This window comes from Thalia democratica, chromosome 9, assembly GCF_965202585.1.
Source record: "Thalia democratica chromosome 9, ktThaDemo2.hap1.1, whole genome shotgun sequence".
NCBI lineage: Eukaryota > Metazoa > Chordata > Thaliacea > Salpida > Salpidae > Thalia > Thalia democratica.
Genome location: NC_139173.1, coordinates 38,166,841 through 38,189,593, shown reverse-complemented (window position 1 = coordinate 38,189,593; position 22,753 = coordinate 38,166,841). Strand labels below are relative to the sequence as shown.

The 22,753-nt window shown below is 25.0% G+C and overlaps 9 non-coding genes across 9 annotated transcripts; 4 read left to right on the top strand and 5 right to left on the bottom strand.

Annotated features, from left to right (window-relative positions):
* Positions 1–4,604: 4,604 nt before the first annotated feature.
* Trnaq-cug (transfer RNA glutamine (anticodon CUG)) lies at positions 4,605–4,676 on the bottom strand. The gene has a single exon. It is a non-coding gene; the product is annotated as a tRNA-Gln (tRNA).
* Positions 4,677–9,565: 4,889 nt separating this feature from the next.
* Positions 9,566–9,638, top strand: Trnar-ucu (transfer RNA arginine (anticodon UCU)). The gene has a single exon. It is a non-coding gene; the product is annotated as a tRNA-Arg (tRNA).
* Positions 9,639–9,644: 6 nt separating this feature from the next.
* On the top strand, positions 9,645–9,726 carry Trnal-uag (transfer RNA leucine (anticodon UAG)). The gene has a single exon. It is a non-coding gene; the product is annotated as a tRNA-Leu (tRNA).
* Positions 9,727–10,418: 692 nt separating this feature from the next.
* Positions 10,419–10,490, bottom strand: Trnae-uuc (transfer RNA glutamic acid (anticodon UUC)). The gene has a single exon. It is a non-coding gene; the product is annotated as a tRNA-Glu (tRNA).
* A 503-nt stretch (positions 10,491–10,993) lies between these two features.
* Trnaa-ugc (transfer RNA alanine (anticodon UGC)) lies at positions 10,994–11,065 on the bottom strand. Its single transcript has one exon. It is a non-coding gene; the product is annotated as a tRNA-Ala (tRNA).
* Positions 11,066–13,393: 2,328 nt separating this feature from the next.
* On the top strand, positions 13,394–13,465 carry Trnaa-ugc (transfer RNA alanine (anticodon UGC)). Its single transcript has one exon. It is a non-coding gene; the product is annotated as a tRNA-Ala (tRNA).
* A 503-nt stretch (positions 13,466–13,968) lies between these two features.
* On the top strand, positions 13,969–14,040 carry Trnae-uuc (transfer RNA glutamic acid (anticodon UUC)). The gene has a single exon. It is a non-coding gene; the product is annotated as a tRNA-Glu (tRNA).
* A 724-nt stretch (positions 14,041–14,764) lies between these two features.
* On the bottom strand, positions 14,765–14,846 carry Trnal-aag (transfer RNA leucine (anticodon AAG)). The gene has a single exon. It is a non-coding gene; the product is annotated as a tRNA-Leu (tRNA).
* Positions 14,847–14,852: 6 nt separating this feature from the next.
* On the bottom strand, positions 14,853–14,925 carry Trnar-ucu (transfer RNA arginine (anticodon UCU)). The gene has a single exon. It is a non-coding gene; the product is annotated as a tRNA-Arg (tRNA).
* Positions 14,926–22,753: the final 7,828 nt, after the last annotated feature.

The window sequence follows — 22,753 nt, the reverse complement described above, 5'->3', positions numbered from 1 at the left end:
ATAAACGTTTTTTTTTTACTGTAAATCGTTTTAACTGTCAAAAATAAAATTGTATAATACCTTACCTACTATATTTAATTAAGTGTCATGTATACAATGTTAGCATATTAATTTGCACTAAACATTGTATAATTTTTAAAACTGTACATGGTTATTAAGCATTAAAGAAAAATAAAATATTTAATAATAGTTTGATTGTTACGTCATAATGCTTAATTATGCGCTTATAATCGCAATAAAGCGCACACATCCACATCCCTACATGGTCTTGTGGTTAGAATTCCAGGCTTTCACCCAGACGGCCCGGGTTCGATTCCCGGTGTAGGAATAATTTTTTATTTTTTGTCAAAAGTAATACTTTATAAATATGTATGTGTAATTATACAGGTATTGTTCAATTTAGTAGCATACTTTAGTTAATAAAGTTAAGCAAATTACCGGTAGCTCACTTTTGTTATTAAAACATTGTGATTTAAAACATTAAAAATTTGTATTTTTTTGTTGTAATTAAGTATCGTTTTTTGCTGTTAGATAAAGTTGCTATATTAAAATAAACAGTCGTTCTTTAATACGGATGTTTATGTTAATTCTAAGCCGCATTAATAAGGTTTAAAAAGTACAACTAAAAATTTTGAGTTGTAACTTAACTATTATTATTATATAATGTTACCAACTTTTATACTTTATAAGAAGTATTAGTTAATTTATTTCAGATTTAAAACAAGTACAAATTGTCATACAACTTTATTTAATAAAAAATACAAGTTTTATTTATTGTTTGTACAAAAGAACTTAAACAGTTAAAATATAAAAATATAGCATAAATGTTAAATGAATAGAGAATTCGTAACTTTTACTAGCTGTTAAAAAATTAAGTTTTACAAATTTCTTTTGATAGTTTTAGATGTTAGGAATACTTATAAAAAAAACTTGTTTAAAACTAGAGTGTTAATTCTATAAACCAATTAAAATAAACAATTGATCACCCGTTATAGCAAAATTCGACAAACAATTCTAAATAATATATAACCACAAAAAAACAGAATACTATGATCAATCAGCAAAAAAAGTAATTTATAACAAAGTGAAATTTATTTTTATACAAAAAGTTCTATTTTTCAATGAAGCAATAATAAAACTTCTTTAACATTAGTCAATTGGTATTTCATTGTAAAGTTTGATATTTTTCTCAAAAACTTCAAGAAATTTATAAATGAAAACTATAATTGAATATTTTTTTTATAATATCTCAAGTTTTAATTGCTTATGATTGAAAAAAAAAGTTTTTAAAGCTACTAATAAAAGTAGTCTGAAAACTTTAAAGTTTTATGTTTTCAACAAAAAATAGATTTAAAATGACAATACTATTAAGTTTAATATTACCATCAATTAAATTAATAGTTCGTTCTAATTGATATAACTCAAAGTAAAACGGAGTTTTTTTCTTATTCTTTACATTTTTGCTACTCCAACCTGGAACAAACGTTCGTCATCTCCAACAATATTTCGCAAACAGGTCGTTTTTTATTCTTCCTAAAAACAAAGTACAACGTGGAAATAACCAGAATGGCCACAAACAAGATTGTTATGATCAGTAATCCAAGTATATTGGTTGAAGAATTTTTATTTGTTGACTGATTGTTTTGATTTTGAAAATTTAGTTCTATTGAAATTTCGTTATTGATATTGTTGTTTAAAGTTGTGACATTAATAAATGGAAGATCAAGTTTTGTAGTTGTGTCAATTTGAAAATCATTATGTTTTACTTCTGTTTCAATTTCGTCGTAAGCATAGTCTTCATCTGTGGTAGACGTTACCATATTTGGTATTTTAGTCATACAAATGTAATTGCCGAGCTCATTAAAGTCAAAATCAAATTGGTTTTTATAAGAATACAAAGCTACGTCTTTAGATCTTTTAAGAATCTTCAAACTTCGGCTGTTTTCAAAAAATGTGTGCAACATTTTTCTACTGATTGCTTTGTAAATAAAGCCGTTTTCACCTTTAATGTTCACATGCCAAACTTCATAATTTCCTTCATTGAAATACTTTTTGATGAGTTTTGAAATTTTGGAAAAATGTTTTCCATTTTTTATGCTAGCAAACTCCATACCATTGGACCAGCAATTGGAACGGGCATCTTTAGCTAAAATTTTAACTTTTGGAATGTAGAATAGGTATTTTGTGTCTCCAACTAGCATAGTACTTTTATATTCCATTTTGTAGTACTTACATTAACTTAAATCTGTAATAGAATGATTAGATCGTCTTTAGTCTTATATTATATACATAAATGTCTAAAAAAAATATTCTTAATAAAAATATCTTAACTAGAGATTTTTTTTGAAGTTTGTAGTTACTACACACACATACTTAAAGTAATTTAAATTTTGTTGTTTATTTATTTGCTGCTTGTTTAAACTTAATAAAAATGTAAATGATAACACGTAAATTACAACTATATATTTGTGCAAATGTATATTTTACAATGTAAACAAAATTAAATGAACATAAAAAATTTTTCTTGTTTAATTTAAATATCTGCAACTTTTTATTTTTTTTTTACTTTTTTAAAACTTGGAAACACAAACAAAACAAAAAAACATTTTTTCTTCAATTATTTTTCAAAAAATCTTTATATACATAAATAAAATTAATACATAAAAACTAAAAAGAAAACGTACACTAAATCATAAAACTAAATTTTATACTGAAATATTTGAACAAACTAAAACTTAGGAAGTCCGTAAGAAAAAAGAAAGTATTAAAGAATGCAACGGAGTTTAGAATGTTTATAAAACATTATTTTCACAGTTGAACGAACAACGACCTTTCTTACACAACAAGTTAGTATTTTCTGCAAAGTAGGGAAAAATTTATAGAATTTTTGTAAACTTCTGTGTTTAAGAAGTATACTCCAGTTTTGGTTTTAACATAAGAAAATTCTAATTGAAAACGTTTAAAAATGGTTCAAAAATCTAATAACTAGTTAACAAGCAATTTAAGTTTTGTAAAAAAAGCTTATTGTAAGAAATTTTTAATTCATGTCGTAGACATAAAATATTTTAACACATACTAGACAAATTTTTGGAAATAAATTTAAAAAAATTGCTACTAAATAAGTAAGTATCCTTTTACTGTTTTAATACAAACTAGATAAAAAGTTTCAAATAAATAATGTTACTCTTATCTTTTTTTTAATAATTTCAGCAGTTTTTTTGAGCTAGTTTACTTAAAATTATTTTTCTACCTCAACAAATTAGTTACGGAATAAACGATAAGGAATAAAGATAACGATGATAACTTTATCAAATTGCTTAATATAGTACTTATATAACTAATAGTTATTGTTTTTTTTTTTAAACAAAACTTATTTTAAGCTGTTTTATTTTTTAGAAATTACAGGTTATAAAACTAAAAGTAGTCTAAAATAAATTTTAAAGTTATATTTATAACTTCATCTGAAATTTAAATAAACATTTATGTCTATAACGTTACGTAAAAACTAAAAGAAAAATATAAACCATTAAGTCGTTTAAAAAAATTTACTTTTTATTTTATAAAATACGTATAAAACCAGCTAAACCTATCACATTTTCGGTTACATAAAAAGAAAGTAACTCTTGAAAAAAAACATAAAAAAAAGTAACTACCTTTTTTGTTTGAAATGCAATTTATTAGGTAATATTTTTAATATTTTATTAATTAAAACTAGTTGTTGCATTTTTAACAGTAAATTAAAACTTTAATAAGCTTTAAGTTTATAAGTGTTTATTTTTCAATGCCCTAATACCTAACTATGTAATTAAAACTAAGAAGTTATAGAATTGTAGAACTTATACTGCATTTTAAAATAAATATGTAAATTATTTACACAGTTTAAAACATTTAATTAATAAAAAAAGTTAATAAACTTTATTTTTAAAGATATTTTTTTTAGAAAAAAATAAAGAATAAATCAAAAATGACACGTAAAAAAACAAAAAGATAATTATGAAAAATAAATAATTATATTTTTATAAAGCTTTAAAAATACTTAAATAAAATATATTGTTATAAACTTTTGAATAAATTAAATAAACCTTAAAATAATGTAAAAGACTATCAAAATATATACTAAAATTTTGAGTTTTTGAACTGTAAAAATGTACCTTTTTTTATAAAATTTTAACTCTGTAAGTGTATTAGTTTTTTGACTATTTTCTTTTAAATTATAAAAAAGATGAAAATAGTATAAACCAGATTACATTATATAATTTTTAGAAGACAAAAAAAAAAATCAAAAAAAACTTAAAACTATACTATGTTTAAAACGAAGTTGTATTAATAGTTTTATTGTTAAATAAAAACATGCAGTTGTATATTTAAAATAACTTATTAAACAATTAATTGCCATACGTACTTATTGTTGGTTAAAGCAAAAGGTTTTTTAATACTAAATAATATAAATTCAACAAATAAGATTGACTTAATTTTTGTTATATCTACTTAACTAGAATTTGAGTAATTAAAATTTAATTATATATAAATAACGTGAAGGAGACGCTTGGAATCGAAAACAAAAACCATAAAGGTAACAAAATTTTAAAAGGTAAAATAAATTTAGGTCCTACCGAGACTTGAACTCGGATCACAGGATTCAGAGTCCTGTGTGCTAACCATTACACCATAGGACCGCACGCTCAATTACAAGTTAAAACATTTATAAAACTAATATGCGTGTAAAAACTTTTATTAGTCTTGTAAGTACATAAAATTATATAATGGACCGAATCTTGTAATAAAAGTTTTTAAATGACACTCATACTTTTTTGAACAATAAAAACTTATTAATTAATTGAACTTAAAGACCTATTAAGACTAAGGATTTGGTTGACAATTTCGTTTAATTATATCTTTAAAACTTAGTGCCGACCGCCTTTTAAATTTTTATTATGTAGTTAACTTGTTAAGTAATTTATAACAAAATAAATTTTAATTTGATGTGGGTAAAAGTTATATAAAGTTTTAAAGTATAATTCGATTAAGACTTATATGGTTTATCACTTAGTTTGCTTTTTTTAGTTTTAACTTACTCGGTACAAAATATAAGCTTTAAAAAAAACATGTAATCAAACATAGATTATAAAGCTATAAAATAAAAAATAAATTCAGCTTAAACATTCTATTGAATTTTTTTAACGTTTTAAAAAACATATATTAAAAAGTGTTAAACTCTATGATGTTACTGTAGTATAGCAAGGTCGTGTAAAAATAGCACGAAGATAAAATGTTCCGCTATTTAGAACAATGGTTGATTGTTTAAAGTTGTTCATATTGTTAGTAGAATTTAGCCTGAGGCTAAATATAAATTTATCTGTATAGAATTGAAGTTTAAATTTCTGCAACTAAACTTAATAACTGTGCTTAATAAAATACTGAAAAGAGTTTAAGGGTCTAGGTTGTTTTTGTGTAAAAGTTTTGTTGGTAAAAGTTTGAATCATTCTTATCAAACTTAAATTTAGTTTATTTATTAACTTTTGTCAGAATATCTTTTTTTACAGTTTTATTAATGTAAAAGGATTTTGTTTTATATAGAGAAACTAGTTGAATAGAAACTTGATCCAACAAATATAATGATAAAAAAATTGACAATTATTTTCTTTACATCAATCAATAAATACTGTAAATAATTAGTTAAATTGATTTATCAGAATCTAGTTTATTTAAAAAAATAATACACAAGAAAATAATTAAATATTACTTTATAACAAACAAAGTGAAGTATAGTTTTTAAAATTGTAACATACAACTTAGCCTCCTTTAAAAAATTGTGATATGGTAGTGTTTTAAATTTTATAAATCTACATAAACTTAGCGTTAAATTGTTTAACCTTTATTTATCATGTCACTAAAAACACAATTTTATAGAAAAATGATAAAAATTCAACTTTCTTTAATTTTGTTCTTATGCCTTCAATTATCAACATCTTATGGTAAAAAGTGTCATCGTAATTGCAATGAGTGTAACCCACAAGTTGTCTCGAAACAACCCATTAGAAGTGAAGAAAGCATCAACCCAGCAAACCTTAAAAACACTGAAAAAGGTAGAAGACAGAAGTTGCGAGAAAGAATAAATCATCTTGAATCGATTGTTGCGGATCAAGAAAATATTATTATACAGCTCTCAAGTGAGGCTCTAAACAGTGTAGAGTAGCTTTCAAAAACCATAAAAATTGTGATGTTAAAAATACTGTTCATTAATGAATTAAACATAAAATTATTAGTTTTATATAGCATTATAGTAAGCTGTAGTTATCCAATAATAAGCATTAAAAAATCTGTTTTGTTAAAAATAAAGATTTTTGAGTAAATTGTAGTAAAAATTCTCAAATAATGTAGATAAGTAGAACAACATTTTTCATGATGAATATTTTAGAGGTTGTTTTCATATAAACTGTTTTACAAAATTAATGCCCACAGAATAATTTGAGCATTAATAAAATAACTTATAAACTTTTTATTTAAGGAAAAAAAAAACAAGCGCTTAAAATATTTAGCCTAAAGACCTTGTGAACGAAAAACTTTTCGGTTATCGAGTCGCACACAACAAATACCTTTTAACATCTTGTCGAGGATAGTATCTACAGTAAATTTTAGTTTTTAATAAAATATTCTAACGATTTTTTAAATTAAAGAATGCGCCGTACCAGTATTAGAGCATGTCGAGATCAACCAAACCGAATTATTACGTCACAATGAGCTTGTAGAGCTAAGTTGCGAAAAAACTTACAAGAATGAGGGCAACCCAATCAGGAAATGTCAGTACGGAAAATTGGAACCAAATTTTCAAAAAGCTCCATTCAAATGCCTACCACGTTAGTTTATTAATTATCTGGAGTTAATATTAAGCAGGCAGTAAGAAAATAGTTTGAATTAGAAAATGTTTATTAGTTGTTACTTTGTTGATTTCAATAAGTCATTTTAGTTTTAAAAGTTGTTTTAAGAAATCTTTTTGGTTTTTATACTTGACTGAATTTCATCATAAAAACATATGTTAATTCAAAACTGGCATGTTAACAGCATAATTGAACAACAAGTGTTTTTGAATTATTTTTTATGTTACATATATTTTATTTGGTAAATTAATAATTTTGAGAACAAATCTATGTTTACTATCTTTTATTTTAAGAAATGTAAGTTTTGTATATATTTGATACATTTAAAAGAAAGTTAAAAGCTACTTTTAGTTTGAAATAAAGAAATTGAGTTAGGTTGGAACAAAAAAAAAGATAACAAAAATGTAGGTAAATATTTTGTCAATTTATATAAAATATAATTATTTTACAGTAAAATACGAACTTGTAAAAGAAAAATTGACACGATCAGAAGCTAAAAGTTATTGTCAAAATAAATTTAATGGAAGTTTATTAATGGACAACATCGACACTACTAAAGACAGAAAGTTTAAAATTTTACGATGATTAAAAATAATCATTACACAGTAATATTAGCTTATTTTGTTGAACAAACAAAATTTAACATTTTATTTTCAAAAATTTTCCTAAACGTTAAAGAGCTTTTTAGCATATACGACTTTATTTTACTAATTGTAACTTTACTTTTTAGACAGTTTTGTAAAGATGCCAACAATTATGGTTCTATTCACATCGGAATTTCAAAGGACAACACGCGAAACACTTGGGAGCGTTTGAACTCAGGTAGCATGGAAGGTTTCGTGTTCGATTGGCAGGACAGATACAGAAATAATGACTATATGTATCTGAGTTGCATGCCATCATATGAGGGAAAAATAACTGACTCCAGAAATTACCCGGAGTATTTTATTTGTCAATTTTACTAAAAGATTTAATACAGCTTTTTAACATTTAAGAATAGAAGCTAAATTTGTTTATACTGTATTTATATAAAGTGTTGAAACTTTTTTTTTCCTAATAATTTTAATTGAAATAGCAAAATCTACACATTTTATCTGTCTGTCAGTATACGGGTATTTAAATGGTAATACTGTATATTGAAGTTATATTTCCTAGCTTTATACTAGTTTGTGTTTAAAAATCGTTTTACTTTTGAAAAGTTTAAATGACGCTATTAAAAAATGTGTTTTATTATAGATGTTGGTCCATTCTAAAACTAACCTACTTTTCTAATTTCGTAAGTTAAAATAAAGTCTTTACCAAACTTTATAGCTTTATAAATACATTAATATATACTAATGATTAAAGTTAAAACTTTTTAAAGCTTTATAGATGTTTAGGTTGGTATAATTTGCTTATGATATAAATTATATAAGTTTTATAAAAAATGAATACAATACCAATTGGTAAATACTACATTTATTTTTGTTTACAGCATGTGAAAGTGGTTTATTTTCCTTACTTAGGACATTTTCCTTAGTGTATGTTTACTGTTAGCTTAAATTTGTACATTCAACATAACTTTTCTTAAAGTTAGAAGATCTGAAAAAACAATATATTGTTACACACTTTTTGGAAACAAAAATATATTATATTACTAAACGGTAGTTAGTCTTGAAATAAATTGCAAAATTAATTCAAAAACAAAGCTAAGTTCAAAACAATCAAGCTTTTATACTTTAACTAATTACAGTTGTGACTATTTCTACATCAACGCTTAGTATGCTATTTCCCATAAGCCTCGATAGCTCAGTCGGGATAGCGCTTGACTTAAGATCTGAAGGTCCCGAGTAGAGTCACCTTTTTTATAATGAGGATAATGTCACAATAGGAAGTAAGGAATAGGTTAATTATGGGTAAAAAAAATATCTTTTGCATCAAGTATGTAGAGTACAATTTTTTTTACATTCCTTTTAATAAATGAACAGACTTTTAGCTAATTACTATATGACGTAAAATAGCTTCTTGCAGTTTTATTTTCTTGTTTTATTTTGGTTTTTAGAAGTAACGATTGATGGCTAGAATTAAATGAAAAATTAATTTTAAAGATTTGACATAATTTTTTTTTAGATCGGTCTTCTTATGGGTAACTAATTGTAAATTTGTTCAAATTTACTTCACGTGACGTTATTAACTTTTTTGTACATTTAATTTGATATGATGGTTTTATTTGTAAATTTTGTAAAACTGTTCAATTTTTTTATCCAGTGACGTCATTTTTGATAGTTGTGCTGTACAAATAAACAGTTTTGTGATAAACATAGTTGTGCTGTACAAATAAACAGTTTTGTGATAAATATTGTTGGCCTAAGCTTAAAGTAAAACAGTTAAACTGTTTACTTGATTGTTCTGAATACTTTGCTACGAATAACAAAACCAACTACTAAACTATTCACCCAGCCTACCAATATTAAATGAGCTATAACTTTTTTTTACTTTTGTTGGTACTTCTTATAATATTTTGAAACTTTTGTATAAGTTTAAAGTAAAGCTGTTTAAAATATCTTTACTAGAGTTTTCTAAAAAAATTAAAGCGCAGCAAAATATTTTAAAGCAACGCACTTATTTTTACGTCACACTCAGCCAAGTATGACGTCACAATCAGCTTGCTGAGCTTCAAAAACCGTAATATGCCCTCACTTTCAAGCGTCTCCGTAGCGCAATGGATAGCGCGCTGGACTTCTAATCCAGAGGTTCCGGGTTCGAGTCCCGGCGGAGATGTGGTTGGGTAGCATGGCCGAGCGGTCTAAGGCGCTGGATTTAGGCTCCAGTCTCTTCGGAGGCGTGGGTTCGAATCCCACTGCTGCCACTCTTTTTACAAAACTTTATGCCCTGTTTTTATCAATATTTTTTGTTTGAGCAAGTATCAGTAGGTTTAGATTTAATACAGAAAGTATTGGTTCTTAAAAAATAATATGCTAACTTTTTGATGTATTTATTTAATTTTTATAAAGCTCGAAATAAAAATCTTAAAATTTTTTTAATGCATAAAAAGTGTGTTGTTTATATAAGTTTTTGAAATGAACAAACATTTAGTTGCATCACTGTGAAGGTATGCCATTAACAGACATAAGCTTAATGAAAACATAAAAGTCTGAACAAAGTTAGTAATACACTATAATGTAAATGAAACTAGCAACTTTAAATAGAACTTCTATACTATTAAATGAAAATAAAACTAGTAGCGTTAAAAGTTGTAATGAAAGTTTTATATTAAAAAAAAAATAGTAGAGTATGAAGTGTTTAGGTTTGGTAGTCTTCACTTTTTTTTTTGAAATAATGTTAATTAAAGTTACTGATTAGTTATTGATTAAAATATTCTCTATATTAGCATTGTAATTTATAAAATGTTAATAGTTGAAATGACAACACAACGTTTTAATAACAAAAGTGAGCTACCGGTAATTTGCTTAAATTTAAGTAAAGTATGCTACTAAACTGAACAATACATATATAATTACACATACACATTTATAAAATATTATTTTTGACAAATAAAAATTCCTACACCGGGAATCGAACCCGGGCCGCCTGGGTGAAAGCCAGGAATCCTAACCACTAGACCATGTAGGATTGTGTTTGTGAGCGCTTTATTGCGACTATATTCGCATAGTTAAGCATTATGATGTAACAATCAAATTATTATCAAAGAATTTGATTAGACTTATTCAGCCTTCATACTAAAGTAGCGTGGTAACTTTAACCTTTTCTTTCTCTACTTAAAAATTTAGCTTACAAGTACTAATCTAGGAATATAGATTGAATTATATTCTATTTTTCTTTAATGCTAAATAACCATGTATAACTCTAAAAATTGATACAATGTTTAGTGCAAATTAATAAGTAACATTGTATACATGACACTTAATCAAAAATAGTAGGTATTATACACTTTTATTTTTGACACTTAAAACGATTTACGGTAAAACAAAAACGTTTATAACTTTTTATACGCCCAGACTAATTAAGATTTACATATATTTTTTACTAAAAACAAAGATTTAAGTATGTTTTCTAAAGCCATTTAAAACACATTAAAGTAATCTAATACAACGTTGTAACAAAAATAAAAGGCGTGGAGACGCCGGGGATCGAACCTGGGGCCTTAAACATGCAAAGCTTGCGCTCTACCACTGAGCTACGTCCCCAACTGTCAATTCAACACTTGTATGGCTTATATACAAATAATTCGCTTGATGAGTGTTTATAGTAAAGCTGCAAAAAAGTGAGTTTTCATTTTTCCAGTCTATATACTGAAATACTTGATTGAGTTCAATGTAACATTTTGAATGAGTTCTGTACAGTATTTTAAACGAGTTCAGTTCAATTCTTTAAATAAGCTCACTGTTCCGTTCAAAAATTTTGAAAGAGTTCGTTTTATTGAATGATTCAGTTTCAAATTTAAATGACTTCAGTGCAAATTATTTGAATGAGTTTATTGTACTTTTACGATAAGGTTAGTGCAAAACTTCAAACAATTAAAATTTTGAATGAGTTTACTGTAAATTTTTGAATGAGTTCAGTAAAAAATATTAAATAAGTTCAGTACAAATTTTTAAATTAGTTCAGTACAAAATTTTTAATGAATTCATTGTAAAATTTCAAATGAGTTCAGTACAAAATTTTTAATGAGTTCATTGTAAAATTTTAAATGAGTTCAATAAAAAAATTTTAATGAGTTCAGTACAAAATTTGTAATGAGTTCATTGTAAAATTTTAAATGAGTTCAGTAAAAAATATTTAATGAGTTCAGTACAAAATTTTATGAGTTCATTGTAAAATTTTAAATAAGTTCAGTACAAAATTTTAAATGAGTTCATTGTAAAATTTTAAATGAGTTCAGTAAAAAATTTTAAATGAGTTCAGTACAAAATTTTTATGAGTTCATTGTAAAATTTTAAATGAGTTCAGTAAAAAATATTAAATAAGTTTAGTACAAATTTTTAAATGTGTTCAGTACAAAACTTTAAATGAGTTCAGTACAAAATTTTTAATGAGTTTAGTGTAAAGTTTTGAATGAGTTCAGTACAAAATTTAAATGAGTTCAGTATAAAATTTTAAATGATTTCAGTACAAAATTTTAAATGAGTTCAGTACAAAATTTTGAATGAGTTCAGTGTAAAACTTTGAATAAGTTCTCCACATTGTTCTATAGAGTTTTCATAAAAATTTCAAATATTTTTAGTTAAAATTTGGGAGAAATTTCGACTTGCGCAGAAACTTCCTATACTTTAATTAGGTGCTTTTGTCACTCACTTTTCAAAGCTGAAAATCTCATTTTAAATACGGTGGTAAGTTAACTAATTAAACATTTCACACTGAAGTAATTTAAAATTTTGTACTGAACTAATTTAAAATTTTGTACTGAAGTCATTTAAAATTTGTACTGAACTAATTTAAAATTTTTATACTGAACTAGTTTATAATTTTACACTGAAGTAATTTAAAATTTTGTACTGAACTAATTTAAAATTTTGTACTGAAGTCATTTAAAATTTGTACTGAACTAATTTAAAATTTTTATACTGAACTAGTTTATAATTTTACACTGAGCTCATTTAAAAATTTTGTACTGAACTCATTTATAGTTTTGTACTGAACTCATTTAAAAATTTGTACTGAACTTATTTAATATTTTTTACTGAACTCATTTAATATTTTTTACTGAACTCATTTAAAATTTTACTATGAACTCATTAAAAATTTTGTACTGAACTCATTAAAAATTTTTTACTGAACTCAATTAAAACTTTACAATGAACTCATAAAAATTTTGTACTGAACTCATTAAATATTTTTTACTGAACTCATTTAAAATTTTACAATGAACTCATTAAAAATTTTGTACTGAATTCATTAAAAATTTTTTACTGAACTCATTTAAAATTTTACAATAAACTCATTTAAAATTTTGTACTGTATTCATTTAAAATTTTACAATGAACTCATTTAAAATTTTACAATGAACTCATTAAAAATTTTGTACTGAACTCATTTAAAGTTTTGTATTGAACTCATTTAAAGTTTTGTACTGAACTCATTTAAAAATTCGTACTGAACTCATTTAATATTTTGTATTGAACTCATTCGAAATTTAACACTGAACTCATTCAAAAATTTACAGTAAACTCATTCAAAATTTTAATTGTTTGAAGTTTTGCACTAACCTTATCGTAAAAGTACAATAAACTCATTCAAATAATTTGCACTGAAGTCATTTAAATTTGAAACTGAACTCATTCAATAAAACGAACTCTTTCAAAATTTTTGAACGTAACAGTGAGCTTATTTAAAGAATTGAACTGAACTCGTTTAAAATACTGTACAGAACTCATTCAAAATGTTACATTGAACTCAATCAAGTATTTCAGTATATAGACTGGAAAAATGAAAACTCACTTTTTTGCAGCTTTACTATAAACACTCATCAAGCGAATTATTTGTATATAAGCCATACAAGTGTTGAATTGACAGTTGGGGACGTAGCTCAGTGATAGAGCGCAAGCTTTGCATGTTTGAGGCCCCAGGTTCGATCCCCGGTGTCTCCACACTTTTTATTTTTGTTACAACGTTGTATAAGATTACTTTAATGTGTTTTAAATGGCTTTTGAAAACATACTTAAATCTTTGTTTTTAGTAAAAAATATATGTAAATCTTAATTAGTCTGGGCGTATAAAAAGTTATAAACGTTTTTGTTTTACCGTAAATCGTTTTAAGTGTCAAAAATAAAAGTGTATAATACCTACTATTTTTGATTAAGTGTCATGTATACAATGTTACTTATTAATTTGCACTAAACATTGTATCAATTTTTAGAGTTATACATGGTTATTTAGCATTAAAGAAAAATAGAATATAATTCAATCTATATTCCTAGATTAGTACTTGTAAGCTAAATTTTTAAGTAGAGAAAGAAAAGGTTAAAGTTACCACGCTACTTTAGTATGAAGGCTGAATAAGTCTAATCAAATTCTTTGATAATAATTTGATTGTTACATCATAATGCTTAACTATGCGAATATAGTCGCAATAAAGCGCTCACAAGCACAATCCTACATGGTCTAGTGGTTAGGATTCCTGGCTTTCACCCAGGCAGCCCGGGTTCGATTCCCGGTGTAGGAATTTTTATTTGTCAAAAATAATATTTTATAACTGTTTATGTATAATTATATAGGTATTGTTCAGTTTAGTAGCATACTTTACTTAAATTTAAGCAAATTACCGGTAGCTCACTTTTGTTATTAAAACGTTGTGTTGTCATTTCAACTATTAACATTTTATAAATTACAATGCTAATATAGAGAATATTTTAATCAACTAGTAACTTTAATTAACATTGTTTCAAAAAATATAAAAATATTTGAAAACTACCAAACCTAAACACTTCATACTCTACTATTTTATTTTTTTTAATTTAAAACTTTCATTACAACTTTTAATGCTACTAGTTTTATTTTCACTTAGAAATATAGAAGCTTCATTTAATTTTTTAAAGTTGCTAGTTTCATTTACATTATAGTGCATTACTAACTTTGTTCAGACTTTTATGTTTTCATTAAGCTTATGTCTGTTTATTGTCATACCTTCTCAATGATATAATTTAATATTTGTTCATTTCAAAAACTTATATAAACAAAACACTTTTTATGCATTTAAAAAAAATTTTAATGTTTTTATTTTGATTTAAACCTTTTAAAAATTATCAAATCAAACTGATAAAAATGCATTAAAAAGTAAGCATTTATTCTTTAAGAACCCATACGTTCTGTATTAAATTCAAACCTACTAATATTTGCTTAAATTTAGTTTTTGATAAAAACAGGGCACAAATTTCAATAAAAATGAGTGGCAGCAGTGGGATTCGAACCCACGCCTCCGAAGAGACTAGAGCCTTAATCCAGCGCCTTAGACCGCTCGGCTATGCTACCCAACCACATCTCCGCCGGGACTCGAACCCGGAACCTCTGGATTAGAAGTCCAGCGCGCTATCCATTGCGCTACGGAGACGCTTGGAAGTGAGGGCATGTTACGGTTTATGAAGCTCAGCAAGCTGATTGTGACGTCATAGTTGGCTGAGTGTGACGTAATAATAAGTGCGTTGCTTTAAAATATTTTGCTGCGCTTTAATTTTTTTGAATAGCTCTAGTGTAGATATTTTTAACAGCTTTACTTTAAACCAGGGGTCGGCAGGCAGTTGGTGGTCGCGGGCCAAATTTCAAGTTTACAAAGTCTTCGCGGGCCGCAGTTTTAGTTTTAGTGACATTTGAATAATCTTTTGGTTTTAGTTTTAGTCACACTAGAGAAAAGTTTTACTTTTATTCACCTTATCATTTTAAATAACTTTTAGCTATACATAGAATGACTATTTAAATTAAATTAAATAAAATTACAACAAAATTTACATTTACTAATATACTTAAGTGTTAATAGACTATTTACTTTCATAAGCACTTACTTAGTTAAATTTATTACTTTTGTAATTTCAAATATAATTTAACTCTCTATAAAAACCAAACTTTAAAGACAATTTATTAGTTACTTTTATATATTTGTTATATTATCAACCCCTTTTTTCATATTTCTAAAAATATTAACTTCAAAAAAAAAGTTTTTGCATGTTAAATAGTTTACATTCATTAGAAAATTTAGTTGTTAGTTAATTTAATAAAATTAATACCTGTTTGTATTATAGAAAGCTAGAACAAATTCTTTAAAATAATTAATTCTCGAATATTTAAATAAAGTATCTTATTAGTAACTAGTCTTTTACATGGTTGTCACTTAAAAAGCAAAAATGTCTGAGTTGTATCAAAGCAGCCTAAGTTCATTAAAAGTTTAAAAAGCTACTAAATCGTTGTAATTCAAGCTTAAGAACCTAGTAAAAATATCATCATCATTAAAAAGTACACAAAGTGTAAAAAAACAAGAAAAAACTACAATAAGTAAACTACACTACAGTCATAAAAACTATTCTGGGAATTCTAAGATTTATTTCAAGTGTTTGAAATAAAAATTTCACACACATCTGAGTTTTCAAGCTTTTTAAAATAGCCTGTTTGTGTAGCAACCCAGTTAAAAAAAAAGTTTACAACATAAAGAAATAACGAAACTTATTAACAGTAAACAAATTACATGCCAAAAAATATAAGTCAGCTGGAATGGACAATTAATTTTCTTATACATTTTTTAACAAAAGTATAAGACTTATTTGAGTCATTAGCGAAGAGAAAAACCTCTTTTTTATTAAGCATTACAGCAATTCTTTATCTGAAATAAGAATTTAAAAATATTAGTTGTAAAATAAAAGACGAGCAACAAAAAAAAAACGTTAGTTACGAGTTATTACGAGAAACGATAAAAAAACAAATCACCAAAGTCAGTTCCAACAAAGCACATGATTATCTTCAGTAACTACAGAGTTATTAGAAAAAAATTGTTAAGGCAAGTTATAAAGAAGCAAAATTTATTGTTAATAATGAGATACCGTTTATAATTGAATTTTTTTTTTTAAAGAATTTTTGTTGGCAGTAATGAAAAACTTTTGTTTATTTCTTCAATGACAACAAAAAGTCCTATTTAGGAAATGCATTAAGGTTATAAAGTCGCATAAATCAAATTATGACTTTAATCAACGAGCATAAAGTTAATTTTATAGGCAAATTTATTAATTTTTCATAAAGAATAAAACTTTAATGTCGATTATTTTCCTTATCTTAAAAGCTATCTAAAAATTTTTCATTTTATTTTAGAGAACGCACCTTTGTCTTTTATTAAAAAAAAAATTTTGGTTTGGGGATGGATATATTTCATGGGGTCCCTCCAAAAATAAAGGTTTTTTTTGGTTTTTTTCATTATTATTGTTTAAAAACCAAAAATAAATATTTTTTTTTTATTTTTTTTTTATTTTCCCTTATTTTGCATGTTATTTAAACTCTTAAATGTTTATTTTATGAATAATGTTAATATCTTTTACGATTTGGCCCAAAATCAAAATGATGTATATTGCACTATCATTTGCCTTGCCATTTCCTAGATAAAAGATTGATAAAAGGAAAAAACAAATTAATAAGAATGTGAATTACAACAAACTTAATTAAACTAAATTTATTTAATTAAACTTGTTGTAATGCAAATTCTTATTAATATGTTTTTTCCTTTTATCAATTTTTTATCTAGGAAATGGCCAAGGCAAATGATAGTGTTATATACATCATTTTGATTTTGGGCCAAATCGTAAAAGATATTAACATTATTCATAAAATAAACATTTAAGAGTTTAAATAACATGCAAAATAAGGGGAAAAAAAAAATAAAAAAAAAATATTTATTTTTGGTTTTAAACAATAATAATGAAAAAAACCAAAAAAAAACCTTTATTTTTGGAGGGACCCCATGAAATTACTCCATCCCCAAACCAAAAATTTTTTTTTTAATAAAAGACAAAGGTGCGTTCTCTAAAATAAAAAAAAATTTTTAGATAGCTTTTAAGATAAGGAAAATAATTGCGTTAAATTTTTATGTTTTTGGAAAAATTAATAAATTTTCTTATAAAATTAACTTTATGCTCGTCTTTAATCAATATGTTAAGATGAGAGCACTGATAGAAAAATTTTGCTCATCTGAGAATTTTTATTAGAGATGTTTTTTTAACTTTGACACTTTAGTATAATTTCTTGGTTTAGTTCAAACACGAAGCACAACAATCGGTGAAATTTTACAAGTAAAGGTGCAATGCACCAAAAGTTTTTAGAAGTACAATTCCTTCTTTTATTTTTAGTATAAAGTTTAATTAAAGTTTAAAAAGTGTCTTATAAAGTATATCAATATAAAAAAACACTGTTAAGCTACTTTAGCATTTTTTAATAAAGAAATGTTTATTTGCTAAATTTTTTGTGTCATATCGAAATTTCACTACTTAACATGTAAAAATTGTTTGAAACTCCAGGCTTTTTCAAAAGTTCTCAAATTCAATTTTTTTTCCAAAATTTTTAAGCATAAATTTTTAAGTTCAAAGCTTGAACTTGATATATTATAACATAAATTATAACTAAAACTAACACTTTGGGTTGAGCAAAACTTACATCATAAGTTTAATTTACCACTCTTTTAAGCAAAAAAGCCAGACTGAATTAACAAAAACATTCCTGATATTTTTGTATACAAAAAACAATTGTAGCCAAAAACTTATAAAATGACTTAGTTGGCCTGAGATTTGAAGTCTTCAAATAGTGATAGTCTGAGTGTGTGTCAATGTTTATAAACTATCCCTAAGTCTAGTTTATATTAAATAGGTAGCTCCAAAAAACAGCAAATGTGTATATTGATATGCAAAGCATAAAAGTTAACTTAGTTTGACAAATCAATGTTTGAAAAATGAAAATGTATACCTAACAAAAACTATATTAGTTTATGTCATATATATTATTTTAATTGTGTCTGTACAAATTTAGATACTACATGTAGAAAAAACAAACTTAGAAAATTATGCATAAACTAAACTTTAACTAACTAAAGTATTTTATAAAAAATGGTTTAAAATATGAGCATTTTTTTAAGTTGGTGTGCATATAAATTAGTTCAAGTACAAAGAAAACTTCTAAAAAATTAAAATGTGTCAAAACAAAACTTTAATAAACCTTTTTTTCTTATTACTATGTTATTTTAAATGTTTTTACATTAAAACATAACATTTACAAATAAAAAATATATAAAAAAAACTTAGGTATAAAAAATATTGGAAAGAATATCTAAGCTATAAAGAAACGACACTTTAGTTAGTTACTGTGCATTACTTTTGTACAAAACGGAAAACATTTGCATTTAGTTTATTTGATAAATAGGTATAATATAACTAACTTATTAAATTCAAGCACTCTTTTTTCAGATAATTACTTGCTGTTGTAAAGTAGAAGTTATTATGAAACTCAGAAAAATATCCTGTTAGAATGCTAAACTCTCTTTTATACATTTTTAAATTAAAGTAGAAACTTCTTATAATTATTTTTAAATGTTATACAGAGACTTAAAACCAAACTATACAAATTAAATCGAAATACCTAAAAAAATTTTACTTAAAATATATTTTTGCTCAGCGGGCCACTTTTACATGCTCGCGGGCCACAAAATTTTCTTTCGCGGGCCGCATTCCATTCAAAAAAATAACATGCTCGCGGGCCGCAGATTTACCCTTCGCGGGCCGCAATTGGCCCGCGGGCCGCAGTTTGCCGACCCCTGCTTTAAACCTATACAAAATTTTCAAAATATTATAAAAACTACCAACAAAAGTAAAAAAAAAGTACAGCTTATTTAATATTGGTAGGCTGGGTGAACTAGTAGTTGGTTTTGTTAATCTTAGCATAGTATTCAGAACAATCAAGTAAACTATTTAAGTGTTTTACTTTAAGCTTAGGCAAACAATGTTTATCACAAAACTGTTTATTTGTATAGCACTATTAGTTTTAAAAAAATGATGCGCTAACTATTCAAGTTAACCGAAGTTATAGTTTTTATTATAAATTATATATTATAATCGTTTTAGTTCAAGTAATTCAAAAGCAAGTCTGGTATTTAAACAACTTCAGTCTAGTTTAAAAAACATCAGTCTATTTTTTTAAAAACTCAGTCTCATTTTTAAACATACTTATTATATTTTTCAAACAAACTTAATCTAATATTTAAAAAAATAAAATAAAAACAATATGTCTTTTATTTTGAATAAGCGTAGTCTAATTTTTAAACAACTTGAGCTTGTTCTAAATGACTAATCCGAACCTTCTGTAAACTCAGTTAATAGACTTAGCTAAATAACAGACAATTGTTGATAGAAACACTTCAATATGTATTTACCATCTGCATTGATATCTCACTCGGTAAATCGTCAGTCTGAAGATTTGAAGGTCCCTGGTTCATTTTCGGGTCGAGAAATTGTTTTGTATACCAACTTAATAGCTTTTTATAATTTATTATATTAATACTTTTTATAATTTAGTATACTATCATTATAAGATTATTTGAACGCTATCTTAGCGTTTATTTTTTTAATTTAAGGATTACGGTTATTCATACAAGTTTATTAATCAAAATAATTATTTGTTTCAAATAATCACAAACAGAAGTTTTACAATTTACATTCTAAGTGTTTAGGCAGCTTTACTATGCTAATAAATTTTTGAGAATATGTAATGTCAATTTTAATAGTGTATATCTTCAGTCTGATGCTCTCCCGACTGAGCTAACGAAACTTGTGGTTTGTATAAGACATAAACTACTTGTGGTATTTGTATAATAAATATCAAAATGACGTCACTTGATAAAAATATCGAACAGCTTAACAAAATTTACAAATAAAAAACCCTTATAAAATTAATTGTACAAAAAGTTATTAAAAATGACGTCACGAGAAGTATAATTGAACAAATTTACAATAAGTTACTCATAAAAACACCGATCCAAAAGAAATCTATAAAATAAATACTTCATTTATTTGAATCCATCATTCGTTACTTCTAAAAACTAAAAAGACATCAAGAAAAGAAAAACTATAAGAAGCTAGCACTTATTACTTTATAAAGAATTTAGGTAAAAGTCTGTTCATTCATTAAAAGGAATGTAGGAAAAATTGCACTTTACATACTCAGTGCAAAAAATATTTATTTATTTTACCCATAATTAACCTATTCCTTATTTCCTATTATGACATTGTCCTCATCGAAAAAATTGTCTCGATTCAGGATTGAACCAGGAACGTTCTGATCTTTAATCTGACTCTCTCACGACTTAGATATCGAGGTTTGGGCTTAATTACATAATGCGGTGTTTATATAGGAAATAGTTACAATTGTAGTCAAGTAGTCAAATAGTAATCAATACAAAATTATGATTTCTTCGAACTTTGATTTGTTTTTTGAACTATATTTATTTTAAAACTAAATACTGTTTTTAACATCAACAATATATTTTTGTTTATATAAAATGTGTAACCATATATATTTTTTTAAAACTGTAATATATGATATGGTAAAAATACAAACTATAGTTAATAGTAAAAACTTTACTACCAATTAATATCCTAATTAAGAGATTCAAACTATTTTACCTATTGTAAACGAAAATAAAAGGAGTTTCCAAGAATAAGTATTTAGTTTTCATAAATCTTACATAGTTTAAAAAATCAGTAAGTTTTACCAATTTGAAACTTTTAAAAACATAAAAAAGTTCAAGTCTTTAGAGATTGTAAACATTAATGCATTTATAAAGCTATAAAATTTAATAAGAAATTTTTCTTGTTTTACAAAATTACAAAGGTAAGTAAGTTTTAGAATAAAACAACATTTACAAAAATAAAATAAAAAACACACATTTGTTTAAAGTGTCAATCAAATTTAAAGTTTTTCAAAAAATGATAAACATAATCTATATAAAACTTATATTTTCACTTTACAGCATTATCATTCAAACACTTACCAAAAAATGGTATAAATTGATTTATAACTACAATAAGAATTAATAAGAAAAAAGAAAGTTATAGCACTTTGTATAAAAACAGAATAAAAAAAGTTTTTTTCAACGCCTAGTAATACTGAAAAATGAAAAACTCAGGGTTGTTTATAAAATCAGATATTTTTGCCTCTTATAATGGCATGCAGTTCAGATACATATAATTGTTATTTCTGTATCTGTCCTGCCAGTCAAAGACGAAACCTTCCATGCTACCTAAGTCCAAACGCTCTAAAGTGTTTTGCGAGTTGTTTTTTGAAAGTGCAATGTGAATAGAACCATAATTGTTAGCGTCTATACAAAATTTCCTAACAAGTAAAGTTTAAGTTAGTAAAAAAAAAATTAATTAATCAATATGTTTAGAAAATATATTCTAACTTTTAAGGTAATTTTTTAGAAAATAAAATGTAGACTTATTTTATCAATAAAATATGTTAATTTTTGTGATGTATTGATATTTTTTATTTTATAAAATTTTCTCTGTTTAGTAGTATCAATTTTGTCCATTAATAAAATTTTATTGAATTTATTTTGACAAAAAGTTTCAGTTTCTGATCGTGTCAATCTTTCTTTAAGAAGTTCGTATTAAACTGTAAAGTTTGTAATTTAGATACCTGTTCAGAGTATTTATTATATTTTTTTAATCTTAACTTCTTTTAAGATTTATATACATGTCTTTTTATTCACCTATATGTTGTCATCTTTTAAATATATATTAAATACTTGAAAATTTCTTGACCAATATTAAAACAATTATGCTAAAGAATAATGCATTAAAATATTAGAAAGTACTTTTATTCAAATCGTTTCATAATTTTAAGAATAATAAAAACATAATGAACCTCATATATTAAATAGTTTAATGTTTCTTTTTATGTATAATTTTTTAACTAAATTAATAAGTTTATTTGAAAAAGAAGCGACAGGTAGTAAACAAGGAACTTCGTATAACTTTTTGTAAACTATTTTAATCTTTATACTGACGTGGCAAACACTTGAAAGAAACTTTCTAAAAGTTTGGTTCCAATTTTCCATACTGACATTTTCTGATTGGTTCTCCTTCTATTTTGTAAGGTTTATCACAATTCAGATTCACATGTTCATTGTGACGTAATAATTCGGTTAAGTTGATCTTGACTCGTTCTATTACCGGAACTGCACATTCTTAAACTAAAAAAAGTTGCTATAAAACTGTTTTAATATTAGCTGAATAAAGTTTAGTTTTTAGATGATATCAGCTATTTTTTTTTTACATTTGTAAGACTATTGTTATGATTGAAATACTTTTGTATAAACTAAGGTTTTTACTAAAAAAACACAAAGTGAAACATATAAAAAC